We start from the raw sequence: 9,731 nt of genomic DNA, 5'->3' as shown, positions 1-9,731 counted from the left end.
GTGGGCGGTTGCCCCTCTGACAACCTTTATTTTCTACAGCTTTCTGTGTCTCCGATATTAACCCTTAATCCAGAGAAATAGCGAGGAGGCGGCATGAGCGAGGGTTTTTAGAAAACAAGAACCAGAGTAATTACGGGGAAAAAAACTCTGCCGGTCTTAGACTCAGTGTTCCGCAAACATTGCATCAGTAGCAATTTGAGATACAGGTCAGTTGTCAGGTGGTTAGGGCGGCTCTTTGCTCTCCTGTGTGCTCCGGTGCTGTCGGCGCACATCAGAGGCCTTTATGAAGATGAGAGGCCACATCCACGCAGGGGGACCCTTGGGTAAACCGCATAGGATGTCAAGTCAATAAAGCAGAGAAATATCGCCTCAAGTCAGCAGTGATCGGGGTGCACTTTAGAACTGTCCAAAGTGAGGCAAAGAGGAGTGTGTGCTTATGTCCTTGTGTGAAGAAAAGCTAAACTAAAGTGTGTCATATCAAAGAGACCTGTTCATCCTCTTATAACAGGAAGAGAGAATTAGTATCATATCCTCTATAGTTTATAGTTTCTCTGTTATTTTTAATGCTCTGTTTGTAGACCCTACAATGTTTCCCTACAGAATTATATTTTTGCAGTAAGGGGGAGTCACCATCCATCCAAAACTTTGTTATATATGTGACTGTGTGTGTGTGTTGGATGGAATAATTCGGGCTGAGATCAGGTGGATGGTCACTCAAAGTTGCTTTACTTGGCTTGGGACAAGACAAGACTGGGACAAACCGCACCAAAAGGCTGATCAGAATGCAGTGCATTGAAGTTGCATGAGAAGTCAGCTGGACGAGTTATGCAGCTCTGTTGATTACATTTTCTCAAAGTGATCGTAAACATATAGTGGACAATTCTAAATAAAGCATACATTAAAGAAAATAAAATATAAAACACTAATACAGACAATTCACATTAATACAGTGAAACTATAAACTCAAGCTGAAGATAACAAGCAGGCTAGATAACAAACTCTTCATCTTATTGTCACAAATAACACAACTAGGAGCTGACAGACAAAATAAGTCAACTTTTGTGCAGTTTACAGTTCAGACTTGGGCTTGAAAATGATCCAAACTTAATTAAGACGGAGAAAACATTGATGCGACTTACCAGCAGGACGAGCTATGAGACTCTGATTACATAGCTCCGCCCCACAATATCATGTGCACAAACGTGAGCAACACAGCAGCCAATGGCGAGTTTCCCCAATTTATGCTAAATTTAACATATTTTTAAACTGTTACATATAGACAGTAAGTCAGTTTTGTTACTCACAAATTTTTTTATATGGATACGATCTTGCAGTTCAGTGTTGATTCAGCATTTTTGCAATATTACTTGAAACTGTCTTTACTAACTGAAAAAAGACTTTATAAGGTGCACTGAAAGGAATAATATTAATATACATCATCTGATCATCTGTGCACGAGGTAGGGCCTTAAAAACATCAGTCAATCGTTTACGCAATCATCGCATAAACGATTGGCCCTCTGGCTTGTCAATCACTGCTGTGACGTTCCTTGTGAGAGACGAGCGTGGCTGCGCGCTCCAGTAACTTTCCACACTCCACAGGCGCCGCATGCAAAGTTTTTGTCAGGAGACAGGAGTAACAACTGCAGATTATGAGTTACCTGCGGTGAGTCCGACATAATGAATCCACTAACACGACACAGCAAATGCCGGTGGTAAACACTCGTGTTCCAATACTCGTGCACGAGTTTTGGGAGGCGTTCCCTCGAAAGGAGGGGGGGGTTGTTCTTACGCATGCGCTCATTTCAAAAACTCAGTAACAGTCTTTGGTTTCTCAGTCGTCAAAAAGATCCTCTTTATCACCTTTAATTTGACTGATTTAAGTCGGTAACTTGGACTTTCAAACTATTCATTAAAGGAACTTTATAATATGAGCCATTCATTTGGGAATCAGGATACACCTGATGTTCACTAAAAAGAACCATTTCCTGCACAAATGATTCCCCCATGATAATGACACCATCTTTCAGAACCCTTTTTGGTTACACTTTATTTTGATCCTGTTGATTGTTACGTTGCACCTACATGTTAACTAACTCTCAGAGTATTAGTTAAGTATTAGTGGAGTCTAAGGGGTAGAGGTAGCAGACAGACTAAGAATACTCTTCTAATTCTATAATGAGTTGACATGTAGGTGCAACGTTATAGTTAACAGCAGTGTTGGGCGTAACGCATTACAAGAAACGCAAGTTATATAATCAGATTACTTTTTTCAAGTAACTAGTAAAGTAACGCATTACTTTTACATTTACAGCAAAATATCTCTTGTCCCTATGTTGAGAGAAATCAGGAGTAAGTGCAGAGGCGTTGTATGCACTGTGTAAACATGATAGTTATTCTAGACTAGTTCTAGATTAAATATGAGCATACATTTACTCCTTTACTGCTTCTCCTGAGTCCTATTATTCTGTATTCCAGAATGGCAGCACAGCTGAAAGGCTTGTTTGTTTGAACTGTGCCCTCTGTACAGGCGTGACTTTGCATTTCTTTCAGCTTGAGGCTTATTCATTTCACTTTTGGTGTAAAAAAGCCTTTACATTTGCCAATAATAGAACAAACAGCTCAGCCCAGATGAAAAAAAGTAATGCAAAAGTAACATAACTTTAACATTACTTTTCATAAAAAGTAACTAAGTAACTCAATTAGTTACTTTTTTAGGGAGTAACGCAATATTGTAATGCATTACTTTTAAAAGTAACTTTCTCCAACACTGGTCAAGAGAATGTCTAAAGGGGACCATTAAAATAAAGTGTTACTCTACTTTTTCCAGCTGATAAACAATAAAAACATTGCAAGCCAATCAGAATAGACCCAGAATTTCAATCAATGTCTGAGTCTTATGATCGACAACCTACCATAATACAGTACATATATATGTAGCCTATGTACAGTAAAGAAAATCTCTTGCTCACAAATATTCCAATATCGCACAACCATGCAATGGCGGGAAAGTCTATCTAACTATCTATACAAGCATACCCTGAATGACAGATGCGCTAAACAAGATGATGTCATCTGGGTTTTGAATTGAATATGTTCATAAAATTGTTGTATCCAAATTATAAGTGTTATTTAGTGTCAAGCCATCCTATATTTCGGGCAGGGAGTCTCACGTTCATCCAGGCCACCTCATAAACGGCAAAAAACACTATTGTTGCAACCATAAATTACATAGCTTTAAAGAATAATAAAATGAATTTTGGGAAAGTGGCACAATTGAAAGACGTTTCTTGCCATTATATCGTGATTCACATTCCATAGATTCACTACTGTGCAGGAAACACTGGTGCACATGTTTAAAAGACACATATTGCATAGTCTCTCTGAAATATTGATTTTTTATTAGTGAGCAATAATTGCTGCTTTCACCACTATCGTCAGAGTATAATGGGATCAATGTAATCTGTAATCTAGCATTCCATGCACACTATTGTTTGGAGCTTGTCTGCTTGGATCAGGAACTAGTATTATTTTTGCTCTACATCGCTATATGCACTTAACCCTTGAGTTATCTGCAACAGGTTCATGCAAATAAGATGCTGGTCTTCAAGAAAACCCAGACACAGTGATGGCTGAGTGCACAGAGGGGGACAATCTGGTCCCAGACCAAATATATGGTGAACAAACTGATATGAATTATGAATTTAGGTGAATTCAGGGCAAATTGTACCGGTAGGGAAGGCCAGGCTATAAATAATTTACCCTGCAGGGGGTCTCTGCAAATTACAGGCCCCCCTCTATGTCTCCTTGTCTTCTGCCACTCCTCTTTTTTCCCATTACCTTCAGTCACCTATCTCCTCCCCCTCTTTTTTCCTGTCCCTCTTTCTTCGCCTTCAGATCTGTGTTTCTGTTGCTGTCCGTCTCTCGACTTTCCAGACAGACAGACCCTCGGGGAGGTCTTGAGGGTGGAGGGCAAGCATGTATTCATTTATTCCCCATCTCTCTCTCTCTCTCTCTCCTTCAGTCTTCGACACGCATCCTCACAGTTGGAGGTGGTAAATATTTAAAGAGGAAGCATGACAGAGCCCAGCCCTTATAAACACATACTGTACAGATGACTTTCACTGGATAAACGCTCTTAGTGCTACTGCGGTTCAGCAAAACGGCAGAACGCAGGGTATTGTTTGAAGAAAGCGTCTGTGTGTAGATTAATATTTGCATTTTTTTGTTTCTATTTTTAAATTAGTGTGCTAGAATACATATTCTCACTAGTTGCTTGAGGGTGCAGGGAAAATACGCAAGCTGTAGATGATGATTTTAGAACAGATAAGAGATATTACATCTAAGAACAGTGAAGTCTACATGGTCTCCTGCTGGTTTATCCTGTAGCCTGTATAGTCCGAAATTAATCAGTGAGACTCTTCTTTGTAATTGGCATGACCATTACATCCTCTAAAAATTAGAGGTTATTTATGTTCAAGATACAGTGGCCCAATATATATACACTACCGTACACAAGTTTAAGGTCAGTAAGATTTTTTAGTTAAAAGAACTATGTTGAAAGAAATCTCTTATGGCTGCATTTATTTGAACAAAATATAGTAAAAATTGTAATTTGAGTCGGCACCAATAGCCTCGTGGGCAGCATGCCGACATATAGGCCAGTTGCGCTTTGGGCTTCCCGAGTTTGAGTCCCGACTCGTGGACCTTTCCCGATCCTGTCCCCCCCTTTCTCTCTCCAACTTTGCGTCTGTCAACTTACTGTCCTGTCATTAAAAAAAAGTCAAAAAATGCCAAAAATAAAACTTAAAGTGGTGGTTGATTATTTCACTTTTTTAACTTTAGGGTGCGTTCACAGTTGTAGTTCGGTTTGTTTGGTTCATTTGGTCCAGACCAAAGAAGAAAAAAAAAAACATTTAGGTCTGGTCCAATTAGCGTTCAGATTGGCAATTTTATCACCGAACCAAAAGATACCGAACCTTAAGGCATAGTGATACATTCACAACGTGATTGGTCGGATTTTATGTCGTATTGCCTATTTTGAGGCGGGACTCACCGAATATCCGAAACAATGCTGTTTGCTGCAGGTAATGCGCTCGTTGTGTGTGCGTAGCCTTCATGTGATGGTATTTTGGCCAGCTGGGAACTTGTGAAGAGCTTATAAAATGTGTAAAGGAGTCAAAACAGCGGCGGGAATCCATCCGTCACACACACAAACAATCTGCTGCATGGAGACGCGCGTCTGATGCCTGTCATGGGCAAACTCGCGACAAGAAAAAACGACATGCGTAAGGATTCTGTCCTTTTTAGGGTCTTGTCTTCCTGTTTTTGGTTCGTTAACGTGTCTTTGGTCCGTGTTTGCGTTCATTCGAACCACGTCAGAGTTCGTTTGGAAGTGGACTGAGACCCATCTTTTCAGCGGTCTCGGTCCGCTTGTTTGGTGCGCACCAGGGTTTGGATGGAAGCGTTCACATATGTTCAAATGAACCGCACTAATGAGTTGAGTCAACTCCACAGCAACTACATAAATTTATCCACTAATCGTTCATAAACGTCCAGATGAATTCTATAAGTTGTAACTTCTTCCTGAGTCTCTACATCAGTGTCCGATTCTGGTTTGAATGATATAAGGTTGAACACCATTACTGACAATCCTCATTTTGGCTGCGTGAGATTCTTTAGCTTTGTTGTTGTTTGAGCAACTGAAGTGTGAGCTGTTAAAGCTCCACCCTTTTCTGGAAAGCAGGCAGGGATCAGCAGCTCATTTGCATTTAAAGGGACACACAAAAATGCTGTGTTTTGGGCTCACACCCAAATAGTGGCAAATTTGACAAGCTATAATAAATGTCGGATCTTCTGAGCTGAAACTTCACAGACACATTCTGAGGACTCCAGAGACTTATATTGCATCTTGTAAAAGGGGCATTATAGGTCCCCCTTTAAAAAAAAAAAGAAAAAAAAAAAAAAAGTAGTTTGGCAAAATATAATTACAATTTAAAATACCTGTTTTTGGATAACCTCAGGATCGAATAAGAGCAGGATTTACACTTCTTGAATCCCACTATAATCCAACTGACATGACAGGAATAAGTTTAGCTTTAAGCTTTCATCTACTGAAATACAGTGTTCAGCAAGTTGGTCCACTGAAGATTATATAAAACCTCATCTTTTAAAAATTCATCTTTCTCACTATTAATGTACTGAAATAACAACCTCCCTTTTTTGTTTCAAAGTTAATTTTTTCAAAGCTGTCATTTTTTAGAAGCTGTGATCCATACAACCTTTGCTGTGATTACATTCAAAACATCAAGTTTCTGTGATGAAATGATTTCCATTGAAATTCAAGAAGTATGTGCTGTGAGTGAAGTGATATGCTCCATTTCGCAAAGATAATTGTTTGTTTTGCAGTTGCCTCAGGGTTGACATTACAGAGTTTGTTTATGTGGGATGATGCATCAATTCTCTGTGGCGCTGAAAGCATGGTATGTTTATTATGATTATTATTGTTTTTGTTTTGTTTTTTGCATGCACATCTGTTCTACGGAAACTACATAATTGCCTTCGGTCCCCGACCGCTGCAGGGAATCAGTGACGTTTAGTCTATGACCCTCAGTAATGAGGCAGGTGACAGGATTAGATACTATCAGCAACAGCTGCACAGCAGTGCTAAGAGACTCTGGCCGTTGTCAATCTCTCTCACATCAGCAATAGAGGCCATGTAAGCCGTGATAGACAAGGTTCTTATCAGCACGTTGGGGTTCAAGTAGTGCCTGGAGCTCATTTCATGGATATGTGACACTCCCCTTCATTTCCACACCCTCAAACCCCTCCTTTCCTGCTCTATTCTCTGCAAGCCAGTCATGCTTGACTTGGTCACCTAGTTAGCGGGTACTGCTTAATCACGTTACTGGGCACTAGTTTGATTGGCGGCTGGGTCCCTCCGGAGCAGAAGTGTGACAGGGCTAATCGGACTACGCTCAGCACCTCTCGGTGCCAGTGAAATCCAATGAAGGTCCGACTCGATTCATCCTCATTTGATGGCATTTGTTAAAGGCCAACGGAGACTTACCTGGCATCTAATTGGCTGCTTATACATCCCCTCCCCCTCTGATCAGTTCATACTAATATCTCCAAGTCTAGATGATGAAAGGAGAGGAAAGGTGACTGATTGATTTGGGCAGCTGTGTGATTTAATGGAGGAATGGATTAATGTCTTGGCTGTCATCTTCTTTCACCCCTTCCACTCCTCCTTTTCTTCTCTCTTCTAATTCTTGCTTTCATGGAGAGATTTGCAGGCACGACGCAGATACGAGGTGGCTATGCTTAATGAGCCACGTAATCCAAGATTGAGGTGCTACACCAACATTATGTGTATGATCTTCCATATGTAACCTGTAAGTAACATTATGTGGGCTCAAATGCTGACTCAAATGTTCCAGCTATAAAAATGAAATACGAATCCTCCTCCTACAGTTGTTTTTCTTGGTTGAAAAGACCAGCATGGTAGCCTGTATTTCAGATGCTGGTACTGTATGTTGGGGTCAGGCTTCTTAAAGGATTAGTTCACTTTGAAATGTAAATTTGCCCAAGCTTTACTCACCCTCAAGCCATCCTAGGTGTATATGACTTTGTTCTTTCTGAAGAACATAATCGCAGAAATAGTAATAAATATCCTGATGTATCCGAGCCTTATAATGGCAGGGATAGGGATCAATGAGTATGAGCTGAAGAAAGTGCCTCCATCCACATCTATCCATTATAAACATGTGCTCCACATGGCTCCGGGGGGTTAATAAAGACCTTCTGAAGCGAAGCAATGCATTTGTGTAAAAAAATATCCATATTTTAAAACATTATGAAGTAAAATATGTAGCTTCCACACAAGCCGCCTTCCGTATTCACCGTACGCAGAAAGTGTAAACTCTTGCAGTTCACAAAGCTTATGCTACTTCCTGCGCCTTCCCTATTCAACATATGGAAAAAGTGTAACTGTCAGTTTACACTTTCTTCGTAACTTCAATATGGAAGGCGGTCTGGCAGAAGCTACATGTTTTACTTCATAACTTGTTTAAATATGGATTTTTTTTTTTTACACAAACGCATTGCTTCACTTCAGAAGGTCTTTATTAACCCCCCGGAGCCATGTGGAGCACATATTTATGATGGATGGATGTGGATGGAAGCACTTTCTTCAGCTCATACTCACTGATCCCGTTTACTGCCATTATAAATCTCTGATGCGTCAGGATATTTATTAATATTTCTGTGATTGTTCATCAGAAAGAAGAAAGTCATATACACCTAGGATGGCTTGAGGCCACAGTAGTTAGTTTGAAAGTAACTTCTGTGTTTCAAACAATGCTACACTTCACAATGAGCAATAGTCCTTTTCCCCCATGAAATTTCGCTGAAATTTTTGTGATCGCACATTCCGGACATAATTTTAATATAATATTTGTTGTATTTTAATTTTGACAAAATAGTAGTTTTTCTGTTTTATTCATGTTAAAGTGTCTGCCACTAGGGGCAGCAGATGTACCTCGGAAGAGCCAGGGCGAGTCTGGCGACCTCCAAAGATGTTATTTTTAGGGGCCTTGTGGGACTGTGATCCAGCCCTGTGGTGCTTGTCTGCCACCAAACCACCATAGACATTCATGAAACTGCTTGGAAATTCATGCTAGTCTGAGCCTAAGTCTTTGAGGTTGTGTGTGTGCACGAGTGTTGGAAAGTGAATGATTGTGCTTTACTCCTCCTTCAACCTTTCCTTCTGCTCCAAGGTCACTCAGCTCCGGGGTTTGGCACCAGCAGGGTACAGCGGTGCCCCAGCTAAAGATATGCATAGCTGCCAGCTGCTGTCAGACACGCTCTACCCGAGCCAACAAAAATATCCACCTCTCACTTCTTATATTGTTTCATCCCCATTCTCTGTCTGAAGTTTTTATCACAAGTCCTTGGGGAGCTCATTTTTATATAGTATTGTGATCAAGGCAAGTGAATGAAAAGACGATTGCTTGATCCATTGATAGTGCTGATAAATGGAACCACACATGGAGGTCTTTGTGGTGTCAATTGGCAGGCCCAGGTACAGATGGAGAACTCCTCCTGCGGCGTAGCTCATAAGCCTGTGGCGTGAGCGATAGCTGCTCTAATAGATGCATATCTTTTCTGTTAAAGAGGCTCCTCAAAATTACCCAGACATGATTTAATATTCATCTTTTTGCTTGCACTGGCCTCCATTCATCATTATCTATTAATGGCATGACCATTAAGATCTTCTGAGATCTTGCTGAGGAAATGCATAGGATCAATTACTTTTTTTTTTTTTTTTGTCATGTACTTGCACTTATTGTCACTTCATTTATAAAAATGGTTTCTAGTATTTTTATCAATCTGTTTTGTAAATATTGTAGTGCCTTGATATAGAAGTTTTAGCTGCAGAATATGTTAATTTTATGACTGATAACTACATTTAAATCATAAACATTTCCATGGGTTATTGGAAAATATAAGTTCTCAAATTACAAAAATCAGATAATACTAATAATATAAATTAATATTATATATCATAAATATCAGTATTAATGTAAGAATAAATATTGATACATATTAAATAGTACAATAAACAATAATTTTGTAATTATTTTAAATATTAATTAAAAAAATATACTGATATTGTCAGTATTAATAAATAAATATAACAATACATTATAAAAAATATTGATAAATATTAAA

The 9,731-nt window shown here is 39.5% G+C and overlaps 1 protein-coding gene across 1 annotated transcript in view; it reads left to right on the top strand.

Annotated features, from left to right (window-relative positions):
• The window catches only part of l1cama (L1 cell adhesion molecule, paralog a), a 65,514-nt gene that overhangs the window by 27,817 nt on the left and 27,966 nt on the right, over positions 1–9,731 (top strand). The window lies entirely within an intron of this gene.

Source organism: Chanodichthys erythropterus, chromosome 20, assembly GCF_024489055.1.
Source record: "Chanodichthys erythropterus isolate Z2021 chromosome 20, ASM2448905v1, whole genome shotgun sequence".
Lineage (NCBI taxonomy): Eukaryota > Metazoa > Chordata > Actinopteri > Cypriniformes > Xenocyprididae > Chanodichthys > Chanodichthys erythropterus.
The sequence above is the reverse complement of the archived record's forward strand: the minus strand, read 5'-3'. Positions and strand labels throughout refer to the sequence as shown.